The sequence below is a fragment of the Thunnus maccoyii genome, chromosome 3 (assembly GCF_910596095.1).
Source record: "Thunnus maccoyii chromosome 3, fThuMac1.1, whole genome shotgun sequence".
Lineage (NCBI taxonomy): Eukaryota > Metazoa > Chordata > Actinopteri > Scombriformes > Scombridae > Thunnus > Thunnus maccoyii.
This window is the reverse complement of record NC_056535.1, coordinates 10,294,786-10,313,039: the sequence shown is the minus strand read 5'-3', so window position 1 is coordinate 10,313,039 and position 18,254 is coordinate 10,294,786. Positions and strand designations below refer to the sequence as shown.

The window sequence follows — 18,254 nt, the reverse complement described above, 5'->3', positions numbered from 1 at the left end:
TGATTACAGAGAGAGAATAACATAAAAACATCAATCTTAATACATTATCATTATAAATACCATTCATTATACATCAGACTTATTTTAGACTTTTAGGAATTGTGTTTAAATCTTTGTCAGTGATCCTTGAAAGAGAAATTCCTGAAATAGTAAAACTGGGCACAAAGATTAGAAAATAACTTGGATATTTTTTGCAATGCATAAACATCACCAGCAACTCTGTCCTGAGTTGTACTCAACTGGCCTCCATGTCGTCACGCCACTCAGAGCAACATCACTGCAGGCGTTCGTGGATGTTTCCCGCCCACAAGACCTTATGTGGTGATAAATGCTAGCAGCTGGCACATGACTTTTACAGCTCATTTGCTGTGCACAATCAACACGCACCATCATTAAGGAGGCTAACTTGGATTTGCAGGTGCATACCTCAAACTAAAGACTCACATGAAATGCCTCCAGTATCTGAAAAAATAAAGAGATGATGATGTTTGTCTGCAGGATCCTTACGGAGCAGAAACAGGCCAAAAAGCTCTGTCGCCTCTGTCATTGTGGTCATTACATGTGCAGGTCTGTGGTGACACAAAGAGTCATGATCATTTTTTAGAGAGAACATCATTTCAATAATTTATAATCATGATTTCTGATATGTATGATCTAAACTTCACAAAACCAACATAATCTTCTAAACACCCATGGGCCACCCAGCCTTTTGCACCATGTAGTCACTTATTTTAAAGTGTAATGGAACTAATTAGGTATGATTTAGGGGTCACTGACATTTCAGCAATTAAGATCACTGGTTATAATGAATTACATACACTAGAGGTTCTTTGTAATCACCTTTATGAACTCCAAAGAGTTCAAATCTGCTCACCTTTGCACAGGAGCTGGTTTTCTTCCTATGCTCCTCTTGTTATTTGGAAGTTCTTCCTCAGGGTAGAACCTAAAACATCAACATGGGCAGCTGCAGGTCACAAATCCCTTTAAATACAACCTTTCTCTCACAATTAGTCCCTTTTCCCAGAACTCCCCATAAAACATTTTTACAGTGTAGGGGTCACAGGTAAGTAAAAACAGTTGGCAGAAGTTGCCTTATAGGCTGTGTTTTTGTGTGCAGCGACTATAACTTTAAGTGAGCCGTTTACTTTTTAATGTGCTGTCATAGTCACTGAATAGTTGTTACAGACACCCTTCATTTCAAACTAAGAATGACTATTTCAAGTTTCTGAATGGTGAATGGGCATTTGACTCCAATGCATTAAAGAGCGACTCTTCCACCTTAAACTGCTACGTGTGCCAGCATTTCCAGTGAACTGACCTTTTCTCCATGTTTCTCAATGGAACAGTCACTACAGCTGTGGGCGTGTGCATGTGTGTGTGTTCTCAATGGTCACTGAGGTCATCAGAGTCACCCACCCTCAGTTGTGCGCAGGCAGCATCATTCAGAGCAGCTATCAGCAGTGTAAACTTCACTTCCCCTCCAGATCAGATAATAGGCCGATAGGGAGCGGAAAGCTTGAATGAAGTAGCCAAGCCTGGCCTGGGATTTCAAAGAGATGCACTTTAATTGTGGAGCTTTCAAAATCTCATTTTACTCTCGTCTCTCCCTCAGCCCCCCCACCCCAGCAGACTTTCTTGGCCCAGTGAACTTGTCTTCATTACAAGGCAATCTCCATGTGCACTGAGTTGGAAAGTGAGCAAGTATTTTATAATGCATAGACTATTTAGCCATTTGAAACCAGCGATGTACAACACACGATGAGAGGCAAACGATGGGCACTAACATATGGAGTCAAATAAGGGTCATTAATATGTTGAGCTTGTGAAATGGTTTGGAATGTGCAATAAAGTTTTGCAGCTGTAGAAATATTTTGTGCATGTGTGAAAAAGTTTTATGCAGACAGATATAATTTGCACATGTGTTAAAAAAGTTTTGTAGCTGAAGAAATATTTTGTGTATGTGTAATTAAAATTTGTGCAGGAGTATTTTCGTCAATGAGGTTTCACAACGTCTGAGAGACAGACACACAAATTCCCTACCTGTGTATGCGACACTGAAGTTACAGAGAACTGGATACAGCATTGGTGGCGGGGCCCCATTCATTCCTATGAAAGTTTAGGAGTGTTGAGGAAAGTTGTTCAGTGGCGCATGAAGCCAAAAAACCCACTTCCCGCTGTAAAGAAATTACCCAAAACATACTGCGTATGCTCTCTGGGCCCAGTGCCCATACAGTGTGCTCACTAGAGACTTCCGCTAACTTCCAGTTTAGCCCTCCAGCTAACTTGAATGGGGATAAAACAATTCAATCGTGCAGCTCTTCTAGACTTTCCAAATGTTATTGGACCTAATGGATCAAATTCTGATTTTCATTAATTTCGCGGGGTTGCAACGCTCAAAAAAATGTATCCACCATTTTACAGCCGTTGTAATTCAACAGTTTGACCACTATGTCAAATTGGCTTTAGAGCTCAGAGCACGTCCTGGGGACTTGGCTACAAGCTACGGGGTTTAAGGGTACAAATTTTGACCCTGTTTTTATATCTGAATCTAATTGGTCAAATTTAGAGTCAATCTGTCCAATGAGAGGGCAGATGGTTCCACTGCATTCATCCTGCTGCAGGTCAGTAAACATTTAATGTGTTGTGTATTTAGCTTGCAGTTAGTTCGCTGTTATTGTAAGGCAATGCGGTTGTCCAAATGCATATTTTCAAGTTCAGGAAGGCTGCTTTATGTACCCAGAATAGAACAGTAATGTACCTTTAGGATGTTAGAAAATGTCCACTAGTGTTACCAAAGTAGCAGCATCAACACTGGAAAGGAACTTTTCAAGCTGAAGGCAAACCAAGAATGAAGACAAGTACTGTAATTACACAAAGTTAGACATGAATGCTAGCCCACTTCTTTGTATTTACAATTTTGTGGATTTTTGTGGATTTAGGACATCTCCTACAGGAGATGTAGTCTCCTGTAGGACTACAGGAGACTACATCTCCTGTAGTCCTACAGGAGCTTCATTGTAAATTTGAAGATATTATCAGGTCAGAGCTCCTGCATTGACCATGAGACTCACGCAATTGACACTTTTCACATGCTCTCACGCCACGTCTTTTTTTTTTACACAGTGAAAAGCAAATTCATAACTGATACTGTTGCGGTGCAAAAAGAGGACACTGACAGAGCACGGACAGATAAGACAGAGCAGTGCAGTGCAGCGCAACAGCAGCAGGGGAAAGCGAGAAATAAACACAAATCTACTATACTGTAATGTATTCCCATGCATGCTGCCCAGAGTAATCTCAGTCAGCATTTTGACTTGTTTACTAAGCTAAAGTTAGCATTAGCTATTAGCTTAGGTGAGGTTGATAGTAACAGTAAGGCAGTAAATTAGCAGGAAGTTGATTATATTTTCTGTGCTGTGCTGCGATACTTCTGTGCTACAACCACTGACTAGAGACAATTCCAATGCTGCTGCATACGGAGGCACACATATTTCAGGAGGTGGTGTTGCACAGAGGATCAGGAATGACACCCAGGTAATAGCTGACCTGCCAGACACAGCGGAGGATACAGACAGTATTTGCATGGCAGTGTGGAACAGTGAGGTCCAGGTCACACACTTGTCATCTCAAATGGCTGTTTTTGGAGAATCTGATATCCAGAGTGTCACTTTTTCAATTGAACAATTTATTTTTTATGTAATATTTCTTGTGATATTGTTTCTTTTACAATAAAGTGACTACAGTATTTTTTTTCTGAACAAATACATGTTTGTAACACCATTGTACCATTAACTATTTTTACTAGACCCTCACCTTCATTTGGAGTAATACATGGACACATCAATTAATAGTCAGCTAATCATGATATGCAGTCTTTAAAATGTTAAACAAAAATGAATTAGCCTATGACTTTTTAGAGTTGTAAGAATTTATTTTGCTGAAGAATAAATAAGTACAGAAGGTTAGATTACAAGTCACAAATATAAATGAACAGCTATATAGATGGCAATTTAATATGGCAGATATGTAGTTTGATGTGGTGACTGTGGATACTTCACAGGTGGTCTTCATCTGATACAGGGGCTAGCCTCTATCTCTATTGCATCTGGAAAAAATACAATTAAAAATCTCAAAGGATCCACATATTGAATCTTTACATGCCAAGAGAAAAAAAAGAAAAGTTACTGTTTGGGAACATTAATAATACACAGATGTGGCCTGTATTGTTTTGAAATACTTTTCTGTTTTCAGAAATCAGCACTGACACTCATGCCAAGTAGATTAACTGGATGAACAATATTCATATTTTGTATGTATGACTTAGGTGTAACAATCACCTCTTGCAAAGCAGTGGTGTCAGTGATATATTTTCATGCAATGTCATGCCTCCTGCTGATGGCTTTGAGGTAGTCGACAGCAGACTGCAAACTAAGCTGATGTGGATCATCTGGTCTTCTGGATCAAAGTTGTTGCATCCTCGGCCCTGATAACACTCATTTTATTACCATGGCCCTCTGAACTTTTGGGATGGAGCTGTAATCTTGGCGTCCTTCAGCATCTGAAATATGAGAATGACAACTCATGTCTACTAGCAAATGGGTGTTATTATCAGGTCACACAAAGCTGCAGATACAGTTTGTCCGTTAATATAGTGCCGCTTCTCACGGTTGTATTTAGCAACTGCACACAAAGTGAATTACTTTATTTATTGGCACAATGGAAGACTGGATATTACTCTTATTAGAAAGATCTTAGAAATAAAGCATTATAGTCATACAATAACGTCAACTGCTGATCCATCTGGGGATACAATAGCTTAGTCAGGGAAATTTTTCTCAGAAGCATGTTTAATGGTTAGCCTAGCAATACTTACATGATTAAATCAAACATGCTAAAGCAGAGCAACAGTATGTAATACAGCCGAGCGATTGGTTTGCCTTCAGCTTGAAAAGTTCCTTGCCAGCGTTGATAATGCTACTTTGGTAACACTAGCGGACATTTGCTAACATCCTAAAGCTACATTACTGTTCTATTCTGGGTACAAATCAGCCTTCCTGAACTTGAAAATATGTATTTGGACAACAGCATTGCCTTACAATAACAGTGAACTAACTGCAAACTAAATACACAACACATCCTCAAATGCCATTAAATCCACCTGGTCCATCTTAAAATTCAGGATCTGTAGGGGGATCAACGCAACGGCACCATCTACCCTCTGATTGGACAGATTAACTCCACATTTGACATACATTAGTTTATAACTTCAGTGCATACACAGGTAGGAAATGTGTATGTCTATCTCTCAGACTTTGTGAAACCTCACTGTTGAAAATACTCCTTCATAAATTTTAATTACACATACACAAAATATTTCTACAGCTACAAAAACCTTGTACACATGTGCAAATCATATCTGTGTGCACAAAACTTCTTCACACATGCACAAAATATTTCTACAGCTGCAAAACCTCATTACACATTCACAAACCATTTCACAAGCTTATATTACTCATATAATTCACATAAACATATTAATGACCCTTATTTTATTTCGTACTAACAGATGAGAATTAAATGCTTTGAAGTGGAAAATAAAAGTCACCCGTAATTGAAACAAGAAGTTGTATTTTAATCACAGACAACAGACAACAGGGCATATATTCCCTGGTGGCAGTATTATACACACACACAAAAAAACCAATAGGTAAACTGTAATCAAATTATGTCATAGTGTTTTGCTAAGCCTTACATAATATAATTTTACAGTTTTATGGAAAAGCAACCCAAATTGTATATCATCAAAATAACTTTCTCAGTTTCCTTCTAGCTGCACAGCTGAGCTGTTTGCATTTTAATATCCTGCCTGGTTCAGGATTATTTTGCAACATAATTCTCAGTCAGTTCTGTTAGGCTGTTAGGAAGTTCTCCTATCTGCTGCAAGACAATTTAGCTAGTGTGTGTGTGTGTGTGTGTGTGCATAATACTTGTCATTGTAACAACTGAGTCCTGAAGCAAATGTTTCCCTTGGAGACAAAGTATGATTTCTGTGGCTGCAGACATCTTTCAGCATGGGACCCATTGGACTTCCCGCAGTAATTGGGTAAACATCCAGAGACACAGAGACACATGGCTCCTCTAGACCTGCAGGCATACACACACAACCGCACACAAACACATACAGATGGGCACACATGTTCAAACATCAAGCTATGTCACATGCCCTGACTCTTTTAATTGGCAAAGCAGACAGCAGGCGCTGAGAGCTTTACCAGTGAGGGAGGTGATTCTAAATGGGCTTTTAGGATGGTGCTGGGCAAGTTTACGTTGGTTGAGAGCTGAGTGAAAACAACGCTCAACATCTGAAGTGCAATTAGGGCTTTGGAGGAGCTTTCACAGACCACAAGATAGGGGCCTGGACTCTGCCCAAGCAGTACAGCAGCTGTCAGCAGGTCCCTCCAAAATCGGAATGTTTCCAGATCCTCTGGCTCTCTGTGGAAAGGCAACAATAGACTTAATGCCAGAGACCAAATTAATCAGACTCCAGATTGAAGAGAGAATGAAGAAGTCATCAAAGATGTAGTGTGGCACAGCCAAGATAGCAGTGTGACCAGATGTATGCCACACATTAACTCCGTGGCTCTCAGAGTTCCAAAAATCCTTCAGTGCTTCCAGGAACTACTTTGTTTACAGTAGAAGAAGGCTCAGTGAGTCATTCCCCCTTCACCAAAGCCTTGTAGAAGGACATGTATGTCTTCATAACATGATTATGTTGAGTGAAAGGCAGGGCCTGGTGGGGTTAGAGGGTGTCACTGACACTGTCGGGGGCAGAGCTAGCTGTGGCATAACAGTGTATAGCTAAGCTCTCCCAGGCTGCCTCAGTGATAAAGATATTGTGTAGTAGTGATCTTGTTACTAAGAGTCCTGATGTCAACAGTTTGCAGTCTTACCCAGTCCCCATGTTCCCCCTTCAGCTCACTTGGTATCCAACACTTAGCAAAAGTACAGCATGATGACCTAATCACTCTCAGCTGCAGGAGGGAGTGAAAAAAAAAAAGATATCGTGACACCCCTTAACCACCTGACTTTCTGTATGGACACAGCACAGCTGGAGTGACGAACTGAGAGCAGAACAAAAGAGGGGAATGAGGGGATGTATAGGGAGGAGTAAGATTATCAGTTTTCCGTCATTGAAAACACACATTTATTTAAAATTCCTGATTGAATACGACAGGCATGATCCTCGGGTCTTCTTTCCCCATCTGTTTCATGCAGCACTAAGCTAACATGTTTAAAAAGAGTAAGGACAGTATAGGCTTACTCACATATGAGAACCCACATGTTAATCCAAAGCACATGTGCTTTTTCACCACGTGTTGGTTTTCGTGGGAGAATATATGAAATTTCCCATGCATGTGGAGGTGATATTGTCTCTTTGCACATTAATTAACATCCTCAAATGTGAAAGGAGGTGGCAATATTAATATTTTTCGCAATGTGATCTTATTGTTAAAAAACACATGAGCTTAAAACTGTATGCACTGCACCACAATTTTAGTAGCAGAGTTGATATCTTTACATCTTCAACCCACACGTGACTGCACTGTAAGATCTGTTTCTCCTGCTTCATCTGCCCCTTTGTCATATTGGATATAGTTTAGTGTTCTGGGTCAAGGACTCTATTTTTTGGCTGTCAGGGCTTGTAGAATAGGCTGACCCGGGTCCTGCTGGTAGGGCCACTGTGTAAATGGGTCATCTGGGACCAAGAGGAGCCAGCAAGCTCACTATAGCTGACAGGCGCACAGCAGTGTGCACCAGGACCCCAGCTGGATGTGAGGGGGAAATCTTTACCATAGGGAAGGCCTGCAATAATACAAAGATGGTTTAAATCACAATCACATTCCCTGTATAGTTTAATAAGACTTGACTATCTTCTGCTCCAGACAGAAATCTCTTATCATCAGGTGGTCTGTGATATAATTGAGATACATACTGTCCTTAAACTAATATTGAGGTTACTCATGCTGTGCAACTCCAACAATTTAAATATTACATCATATAGTATTGTATAGTATTGAATTGTTTCCATCACTGGTCAGAGAAGCCAAACAGACGGTCTGTGTCACTAGTTAGAGTTCATTATCTGTTTTAATATGATCTTTCAGATGCCATTAAGGATTATCACTTAATTAAGAAATTATTTCTCACCAAATCTGTTTTTATGAATCAATAATCGTATTATAGTTTTAACACAGCAGGGTGAATAGCACCAAGTAATGACTGAGATGGCTTTGGAGCAGCATACAGTATGTGCTGTAGAGAGTCCAAAATATGTTTGCACGCACGAGAATCAGTCTCAGGGTTGTATTATACTGCTCAGAAGTGAATTCAAATTTAAGAATGACTTAGAGTCTTTGAAGTCATCCCCTATTCTAATCACAAACCAGAGTTTAAAATGAGGAGTTACACAGCTAAAAGACAGTTAAAGCCACTATGTGTACATTTTTAAAGTAGTTATTTCATTGTTCAAATTATTTTGATGAAAAATGAGAGAATCTCAGTGAAAATTGTTGCATTCTATGAGTTGCTTCCAGTTCAAAAACCTAGGAACAGATGGGCTGTTTCTCATGATATGAATAAACCACAGGAACCTTGCTCTAAAGCTATACAATACAATACGGTGTATACTATACTATAATCATGAAACCCAACAAAATGCAGAACGCATTTGGTGTATACAACAATCCAGCAACGCAGCCTTTCAAATGTCAACTTTTGTTTACACATAAAGGGAAATAAGAAGTGAGCAATTTGATGATAGCTTTGTCTGGCCTCATCTTATTGACTCCATAGGCAGATGCTCATGTGAGTCACCTCTATAATTATTTCAGGCTTTCCTGATGGCTTTCCAGATAGTAATGCACAGCATATTCTTTGTGCAACCAGTATATCCATGCTTGATTAGCCTTGTAGCTGCACAAACAAAAAAAAATCTTAAAATTAAATTACACCAGCCATAGCGACTGATGTTCAAAGATAACTACTGCAATGCCTGCATTCATGTTAATTATGTCACTACTCACTTTTGGGCATTTAAACTGGTCACTAGCTGCAAAACTGTCAAGTAGCAAACTGTGTCATCTTATTCTATGGGTTTACTTCTAATATGAAACAATGTATATTGCACCTACAGATGTATGACTTGTATGGTTTCCGAGGACTTAAGCTGCTGTATGAAAGTCTATATTTTGTTTGTGTTATAGTGGTTATAGTTCAAAATAAACTAAAGGTGTCAACATACTCAGCTGCTTGCAATTTTTAAAAGTGATTTATTAGAAATAATATAATATTAGAAAAGCCTGCTTAGGCTTTCAGATGCTTTTTTAAACTCTATTTTGCAACTTATTTTCAAAGACATAAGATGCAGCAGGCATGTCATTTTGGTATATTGTCAGTAAAAACTGTTAAAACTAAAGTGTTACATTTGAAGATTAGTGACATGACTAATTTCTCACTGTATGGTAAATGTTAAGAGTAGCTGGGGTTCAACCAAGGGAACTTTGCATAACAGCATAAATATAGTTAATGGACAGATCACCCCCGGCCAAATGATGGCTTGATGCGATTCTTGGTGACCTGGATCTATAGCTTTTTATGCTGCATTTATGTGCTTGTTGGAAAGTCCAACACTGAAAACATATAATTAGTAGCTAAATTCACTTACTGTTATCTACCTCTATGTTATACCAAGGTTCTTCTTGTTTGTATCCTCTTCATGCAGTTTTAATTGATGATTTCTGCTGAAAATACTGTTGTGATAAGAGGAATGTGTACTGGACTTTGGCCATTGAAACCATACTGCAGCTCTTCTGTGTACATTTCTGTTTAGGAATGGATGGTTTCAGAGGTACAGGAAATATCCCATGTCAGATGGCTAGGATTCCTTTAGATTACATCCCCAGGAAATAGTTATTCCTCAGTCAGATACAAAAGTGAGGGCACAAGTCTATGAAGGAAATTGGGTAAGGTAGACAGGATTGCTCGGTCAAAAGCTTGTAGGAGAGAAATATAAGAAGTTATTGATAATCTAAAATAACAGTCATATGTACAGATTGCAGACTAACACTGTGAAGCCTTTGCATTTAACATTTTTACAATGCTCTTTCCTGTCAACAGACATGTTATTACAGTAGAATTAAAAATAATGTCCATGTAAATGCTATCACAGAAACATCTGGGTAATTTTTGATATTCCACAATGATCTGTGTAGCTCAGCTGCCCATGCAATTTAAGAAAAATGTCCAGGCTCTGTAGACAATAGTCTCATGCTTACCACACAAGCCTGAATATGCACGAGGTAAACCAAAGCGATCAACTTTGCTCACACTTGCTCTACTCCGCTCTTGCTGTCATGTTTTTCACATTTACTCCCACTTGGGTCACCCTGAGGGTCAGTTTCAATCTAGTCTAAGCGTTGGCGTCCCATGGCTGAAGTCACATCATCACACATTAGCTTGGACTTCTCACCTCATTTGATTTACCCGTGGACTAATTCTATGTCACACCTCGGGTCAAATGTTATGATGGTAATTTAACCTGAGTCACAGTATTGTCATAAAATATCTTTTGTTTTTGTAGTTGAAGCTGAGTGAGAGGGGTCGATGATCTTCTAAGAGTATAATCAAATCCAGACATTCTGAAATAGTGTGATTTACCTTTTGACTCTTACGGTTATATCATAGGTTTATCACCTATGATATAACTGTGATAAGAACAGCTGGCCTCTGCTTTTGAGCAAGAAATAAATAAAACGTCCTTGTCAAACGTCAAACAAAAACGTGAGGTTTAAAAAAGTAGAAATATACATAATAAAAGCCTGACAATCAAGCAGCTGGTGTTTTGGAGGCATGGAGGAGTGACAGTTTCATACATAACAAGCCAAACTAGTAGGAAAATTCTTCACATCCCTTTCTTGTGGCACCTCATTGTTAATCATATCCTCTCAGGTCTGGGCTGGAAAATAGTTGTACAAGAATGTTTTAATATTACAGGAATGCAAACTTTGACACAAAACACAATGCTAAAAGTGAGAAGCACCATGTGATTCTACCGAGTTCAGAGAGGCAGAAAGCTGCATTGTTATTGCCTGTGTGGGAGGAGAAGGGCTCTGTTTTTGACATTTAGAGTAACCATTTTCAAACCTCATCTTAAAATGTCACTACGGTATGATGAGCAAAGTTTAGACCAGGCTATAAAGACAAACTACAATCAGCTAATGGTGGTCAAACATAGGCTGACCTCTAATCAGTGTGGAATAACAAATTAGGTCTCTGCACAGCTGGGCTTTCACAATGTCTAGCTCAGAGAAAGAAACAACCAGACTGGGCTGTTGGCAATACATGAGCGGTGAATTTGTAACATGGATTTCATGAGGGGCGTTGCTGACATGAACTAATTTACACTATATTTAATGTGAAAACCCCTTAAAACTAAGGTATTTCAGACTATGAGACTTCCATAAAGCCATAAGTTGGAAGAAGGGAGCTGTTAACAGAAGCCATCTTTTAACAAGATAAAATAAATTTGGGAAGTGAAAAATTATTACCCTGCTGTCCTTCAAAAGCCTTTATCAAAATGCTCTTCCACTTGTCCTACTGAGGCTGCTCAGCAGAAACACTGAGTTGCTAATTGACCTAAGCTAACTGTCCATTGTAGCACTTCAAATATACAGTTTACAATGATAACGGTGGCAGATACAAGTACAGCACAGGTAAAACTGGTAAAATTATTTGTTGTTACGTCTAGGAGATTTCATTACCACTAAGCTAAAGCAGCTACTAATGGGCCACAGCAACAGTTGCTCCACTTGTCTCCTACAGCATCACTCATACTCACTGCATTGTTGATGCCTAGACTGCTCTGGTCCTTATCTTGTTGCCAACCTTGCACTGAGGTCAGTGTTGGTTTCAGTTAATTTACATTAAAGCTGCTATAACAGATTTTTTGACCACTTGGGGGCAGCGGAAACAAGTTGTGAACACAACATTGACATATCATCACCTTCTAAGTTGATATGATAATAATCAGATAATAATCTAGAAGTTATGAAGCAATATTATCATTCATTTGAAGTTCATAGTGTCTGGCCACCTGGCAAAAGTCCAATATTTACTCTGTTTTAGCTCTGTTTTTTGGAGGGGAATATCTCTTCAGCTGCTAAATGCTCCACTATGTTCACCAGCTAGCCGCTAACTGTCTATTTGCACAGGTTTTTAGCATTTTTTTTGCTAAAAACAGCTGCCTGCTATGACTGAAAACAACTCTATGAGAGCAGTGAGAGTAAACAATGTGGTGAAACTTGCTATAAAGCTCCATAAAGTGGAGTGGAGCTGCAGAGTCGGGTGATAATTGTCTGCAGGTTTATCACTATGAACAACGCCTCTCTTATAGAAAAATATTATTATAGCCACTTAGGGGATGAAAGTTATCATTCATTTTCCATCTCGGTCTCATCAAAACTGCAGCATTCAACTCTGCTCTCATCTTCCTCTACTGTCTCTCTGCGTCTCCTGGCGTATGCCCTCTGACCAGCTCTTATTAGGTAGCCTACTCTAGACAGAAGTTGACGAAAGCAGATTCTCATTTTTAGTTGTTAGCTTATATTTAGCTGTGAATTTTGTCAGCTGAACTGACAACTGTGGCAGATTTTTATCAGCTAATGCTTGATAATTAATGCTTACTTTGTGAGTTGGTTGAATCTGTTTCCAGCAGACCTAATGTTTCCAGCTGATGAGTTTTAAAACAGAACTCATGGAAATAAAAGAGTAGGGTGGTATCGCAGAACTAACCCTACAGTTAGTCCTAGTTGTACAGTATTATAAATAAAAATATCTAACATTTGTATGCTTACTATAGAAAAACATATATAATTACAAATATAATGCAATTCTGATTGATGAGTTCGGCTAGGGTTGCTGTAGCACTAACCAAATCCAATGAAGAGCACTACGGAGTGCTAACGTTAGCCTAAACTTTGATATAGTTTCATCCAGGACTGGCTTCCGCACAGTGGTTATTCCAGTTCTGAACTGTTAACATAATTTATAATCCCACAAAATAATATAGTTAGATAGTGAAATGCTAACTCTTTGTCTTGAGAGTAATGTATTATTGTAGGTAGTAAGCTATTGCTCTTGTGTTTTTGGTTTTGGAAAGACTAAAAGAAGATATATCCTCTATGTTTACCCAATATCTCTCTCTTACTTAGCCCCATGAACACCAACTCAGCATGTTGAGAAATTAAACATTGTTCAATTACTGGAATGATCTTTGTCAATAAGAACAAATATAATCATCATTTCCTGTTGTTCCCATTCATAATAAAAGAGCGTGACTCAATGGTGCACGAGTGTATTCCCCTCTCCTTCTCATGTAGGTTTCTGTTATTCTCTCTCCTCTGCTTGCTTGCAGTCTGTTGGACATCCTGCTGACACTATTTTAGCCCCTTTCACAAGGGTGTGCTGACCGCAGCCTGCCTTTGTAGTTTGTATACTAAATGCACAGCAGAGAGGGATCCCTTTTGGGCCCGTGGTTTCCTGAAACAAGCCATCTGCAACTGCTCCACTCTCTACATGGCCTGAGGAAAGAGGACAGGCACAAATAAAGTGGATTCATACACTGTATGGACCTCAACAAAGAATTCATTCATTTTATCATCTTGCTGTGGACAGATTTACCCATAAAACCTTTTTATGGGCTCAACTCATGACAATTAACATCTCTTTTTGATGTTTGAGAAAGTCCTTTGCTTCAAAATCACAGTCTTCTTTTTTTTAAATCTGAGGCACATGGCTGATCAAGGTAAACTCACAGTTTTCACTTTTTCTTTCCTTCCCCCTTGCTTTCATGATTTCTGTCAACTTAACCTAAGGAGTCAGCTTTAGTATCCATACAGTGAGGCATCATGGTGCTCGTGGATGGTGTGAGGTGGTGTTGATGAGTGTGTAACCTCAAGGAAGTTGATAAAACTTAAAGAAAAAAGCCTCAGGCCTTTAGGTACTATCAAATGTTTCTGATGAGCTGCAGAACAATAACCAGTGAGGATGTCCCTAATCTTCACTACAGATACTGTGTGTGCTCTGTTAAGTTTCAGTTTGCAGATCAGAAGAGAACAAGAAAGACTGAAAGGGGGAGGAAAAGAGAGAGAAAAAGGGAAAAAGAGCAGAAATCTAATTTGGCAGCACACGTGCCATTTCTCTCTAGTGATTTCAAATGCAATAGAAATCATTTAGAAATTGCATGTGAATTCCATATTAAAAGCAGCCTGGACCAACACAAATTGAAATGTTTCATTTACTTACACCTGGATTGGTGAAAAGCAGATAATGGTCACAAACAAGCAGTAACACTAAGCTTATATACAGCTGCTGTATATAAGATTGCATTAGTTAAAGTTTCATCCAGCTGTTCAACTGGCTTGGATAGAAGCCTCTGGCAAATGAAAGAATATATTTACTGACCAATTTACTACCAATTTATATATATTGAGCAGGATGCATTTCTTCACTATATATGATATATGCCTGTCTTCTTCGCAGATATGGGGTCCAGTGTCCTGTCCAGTTCTGTACCAAAGAGGTACCTTATTAGTGTAATATCCAATGGGATTTCCAAAACCTTGACAGTCAGGTCGTGTACCGCCTTCCAAAAGTGTTTTAATTTTCTACATTATCCATATATTATGGATAATTGACCCTGTACATGTTTTACAATGATGACATCATGAAGATGAGTTAGGATACATCTTACTTAGATGGAGCAGGGTAAGGTACATTCTGTGCCTAAATTTATAATTCTATTCAATTATTTTGTTACCAAGACAATGAAATAAAGATGTTCTGACACATAATGTCCCCCTGGTCATCGCTAAAATCACATCCCAGATCTTTTTGCCATACATTCTTAAGCAGGGTCAGGGAAGAACTATGATGGTGTAACAGAGCACTAATCAAAGAGATCTGCCCTTTCAATGATGTGGGGCTCTCCAATATCTCCTCTATACTTGACCACCCCAGAGAAAGTTGTCTTGTCCCTGCCAGAGTAGAAATTAAGTGACGAATTTGTAGGTATTTGTAGAATTCCTGTTTTGTAATTTCGAACTCTGATTTTAGATCTGAGAAAGATTTAAGGGAACCTTCAGTAAATAATTGTTGAAACTGATGTATCCCAAATTCTTTCCACCCTGTGAACAGGGACTTTCCGATTGGGGGTGGTAGGTCTGGGTTGGAGGATAGAGGAGCTAGCATAGAGATTCCTTAAAACTGATTTTACATCTTGCCAAGCCTGAAGACTGTTGTGAATTACATAGGTTCTTGATACTGGATATAGTGCATTTATGTTATTAATACATGGTAGAAAGATCAGGTTCCATATCTGTCCAGTGAGCAGTTCTGTGTTTTTGTACCCAACTAATCAGGCCCTTTGTCTGGGTGGTCCAGTGGGTGGCTCCACTGAAGGTCTGAGAGTCCCAGTCCACCTTTCTCTCTGGACTTAGTTAATGTTTTAAAAGCTATTCTGGGTGAGGAGTTCTTCCAAATAAAGGAGCTTATCAGTTTGTGGATTTAAAAATGCTTTGTCTAAAAAATAGGGCAATACATGAATTTTGATTACATTAATTCATCTGAGAAGTGAGATGGGGAGCAGATTCCAGTGTTCCAATTCTTGCTTGATTTTTTTGAATAGTGGGTCGTAGTTTATATGAAACACGTCTGGGAGACACATTCCCCAGATACTTAAATCTGCTCTGTGCCCAGGTGAAGGATGAAATGATCTTGAGTTTACTAGAAATTGATGGAGTTCAATAAGGAGGCATTGGATTTTGCTAAGTTAATTTTGTAGCCTTATATCCTTTGAAATTTGCTGATGAGATCTAGCACTGCTGGAATTGACCTCTCTGGGTTAGTTAGGTACAAGATAATATCATCAGCATACAATGAACTTCTATTCTCTATTTTCCCAATCTCAGTTCTGGAAATCTCTCTACTAACCCGTATGGCCTCTGTGAGGGGTTCAATTGTCAAATTATATAAGAACAGGGATAATTGACACCATAATCAGAGGGAGTGTTGTTTTCACATATTTCAGCTTGTGGATTGCTGTACATAGACCTGATCCACCCGATACATCTATTACCAAAGTTCAATATCTCCAAGACAGAAAATAAATATGACTACTCGACCCCATTGAACACTTTTTCTGCATTAAGTTATACTACTAATGCTGGTCAATTTTATAGGGTTGTGTGGTGAATTACATTTTGTAGACTCCGAATGTTATCAGAAGCATATCGTGCCATTACAAAAATGGACTGATAGGGTTTAATTAACTGGGGCAATAAATCTTCTAATCTATGTGCAGTTAATTTTGATATTATCTTGAAATAGACTGAAAGTAGTGAAATTGGATAGAATGAAACATATTCTGCAGTGTCTTTATCCTTCTTATGTATCAGTGATATTACAGCTGTCTTCATTGATTCAGGAAGGATTCCATTCTTAAAAAAATCTGTAAGCATGGGCATAAAAAGAGACTCAGTTTGAGACGAGAAGGCCTTATGAAATTCTACAGAATATCCATCCAAACGTGGAGTTTTTTCCAGAACACAGTGACTTAATTGCTTGCAGCACCTCCTCCTCTTAGCTGTTCCTAAGAACAGAAGACGTGTTCTAAGAACATGCAGATATCTGATTCGGAGGGGTATTCTGATGTGTACAGCTGTGTATAAAAATCAAGGAATGAAAACTGTATTGACTGTAGGTTGTATTTTAGTTGGTCTGTCATGTTACATACACTTTTTATTGTATGATCGGCACTTTTTTTAGTTGACAGGCTAAGAGCCTGCTGGGCTTATTACCATATTCATGATAATGCTGTCTGGTGAAAAACAAAAGTTTTTTGATATGTTGAGTTTGAATGAGATTAAGACTAGTTCCAACAGCATTTAGCTTCCTCATATTTTCCTCTGTGGGCAATTGTTCGTGAGATTGCTCCAGATTGATAAACTTCTTTTTAAGTTGTTAAGTTTGTGTTGTAACAGCCTTTTTCCTTGCAGATGTGTATGACATCAGCTGTCCTCTAATCAGCTTTAGCTGCGTCCCATATTACTGCAGGAGTAACGGGGGAAGCTGAATTGCCTGTGAATATTGTTCCAGCCATTGCCTGATGTCGTTGCAGTGTGGGGAGTGAGGAGTTAAATCTCCAGTACTTGGTTTGGCATCTCTGTTGAGGAAGGGTTAGTTAAAGGTAAACTGGTAAATGGTCTGATATAAGAATAGGTTCTATACTACAAGAAATTACAGAGGAGTGATGGTCCTGAGGTAAAAGAAAAGAGCCCAACCAAGAGCATGTTTTGTGTCTAGCTGAATAAAAGCTGTCGTCTTTCACTGTTGGGTTAAATTCTCTCCAGACATGAACAAGACCTGTATCATAAGAAGCCGTCTTTAGAAAGTTTGATGCGTTGGGATTGGATACTGATAACAGGTAAAGCCCTTAACTTGTCTAGCAAATTGTTATCCATATTGTTCACTGTTGCAGAGCAAATTAGATGGCAATTTAGTCTAGTAGAGGTTAGGATGATATGCTTGTATTTATGCATAGAAGCGGACACACTCACCCCTTCTCATGTAAAGCAGCCAGTTCAAACCTGTTCATGTGCGAATTATCTGGCACTAATATTTTGGTGGAATTCCTCAGCCTCTTGTGGAGAAGAAAACAGCTGAATCTTCCTGTTGTGTAGCACCATCAGCTTGCACGGATGGTGATGAAACCCTCGGAAGGTCCCCATGTTGATAAACAGCTTCTTAACACTGTTGAACTCACATCTCTGTTGGATAGTGTCTGCTGAAAGGTTCTCGGCAAATGAGTTTGGATCTGTCATGTTGGATGTCCTAATGTCTTGTGGAACATAGCACAAACTCTTTGTCTTGAAATTTGAGAAAACGGAAGAGGACAGCTCTGTTATGGTTAGGACTTGCTGGTGCTGGTGTACGGTGGATTCTTTACAGTGTGAAAGATTTGTTGTGTCCTGGTTGATATAGTCAGGTCTGAGTTGCAGGTCAGGTTTGAAGAAGTTTTGGGTAGTTTTATGTGCGAAGTTGTAAGGAGCCTTCATGCTATGCATCCATCTTTGTCAATCTGAAAAACAGCACTTAGCATACTCATTTACATATGGGACCAGTCAAAAGTTTGGACACAC

General features: G+C 39.0%; 1 long non-coding RNA gene across 1 annotated transcript; it reads right to left on the bottom strand.

Annotated features, from left to right (window-relative positions):
• Window positions 1-3,966: 3,966 nt before the first annotated feature.
• Window positions 3,967-12,869, bottom strand: LOC121890890. Its single transcript, XR_006093963.1, has 3 exons — window positions 12,742-12,869; window positions 5,988-6,492; window positions 3,967-4,558 (listed from the first exon to the last, which is right to left on the bottom strand). It is a non-coding gene; the product is annotated as an uncharacterized LOC121890890 (long non-coding RNA).
• Between the last annotated feature and the right edge of the window lie 5,385 nt (window positions 12,870-18,254).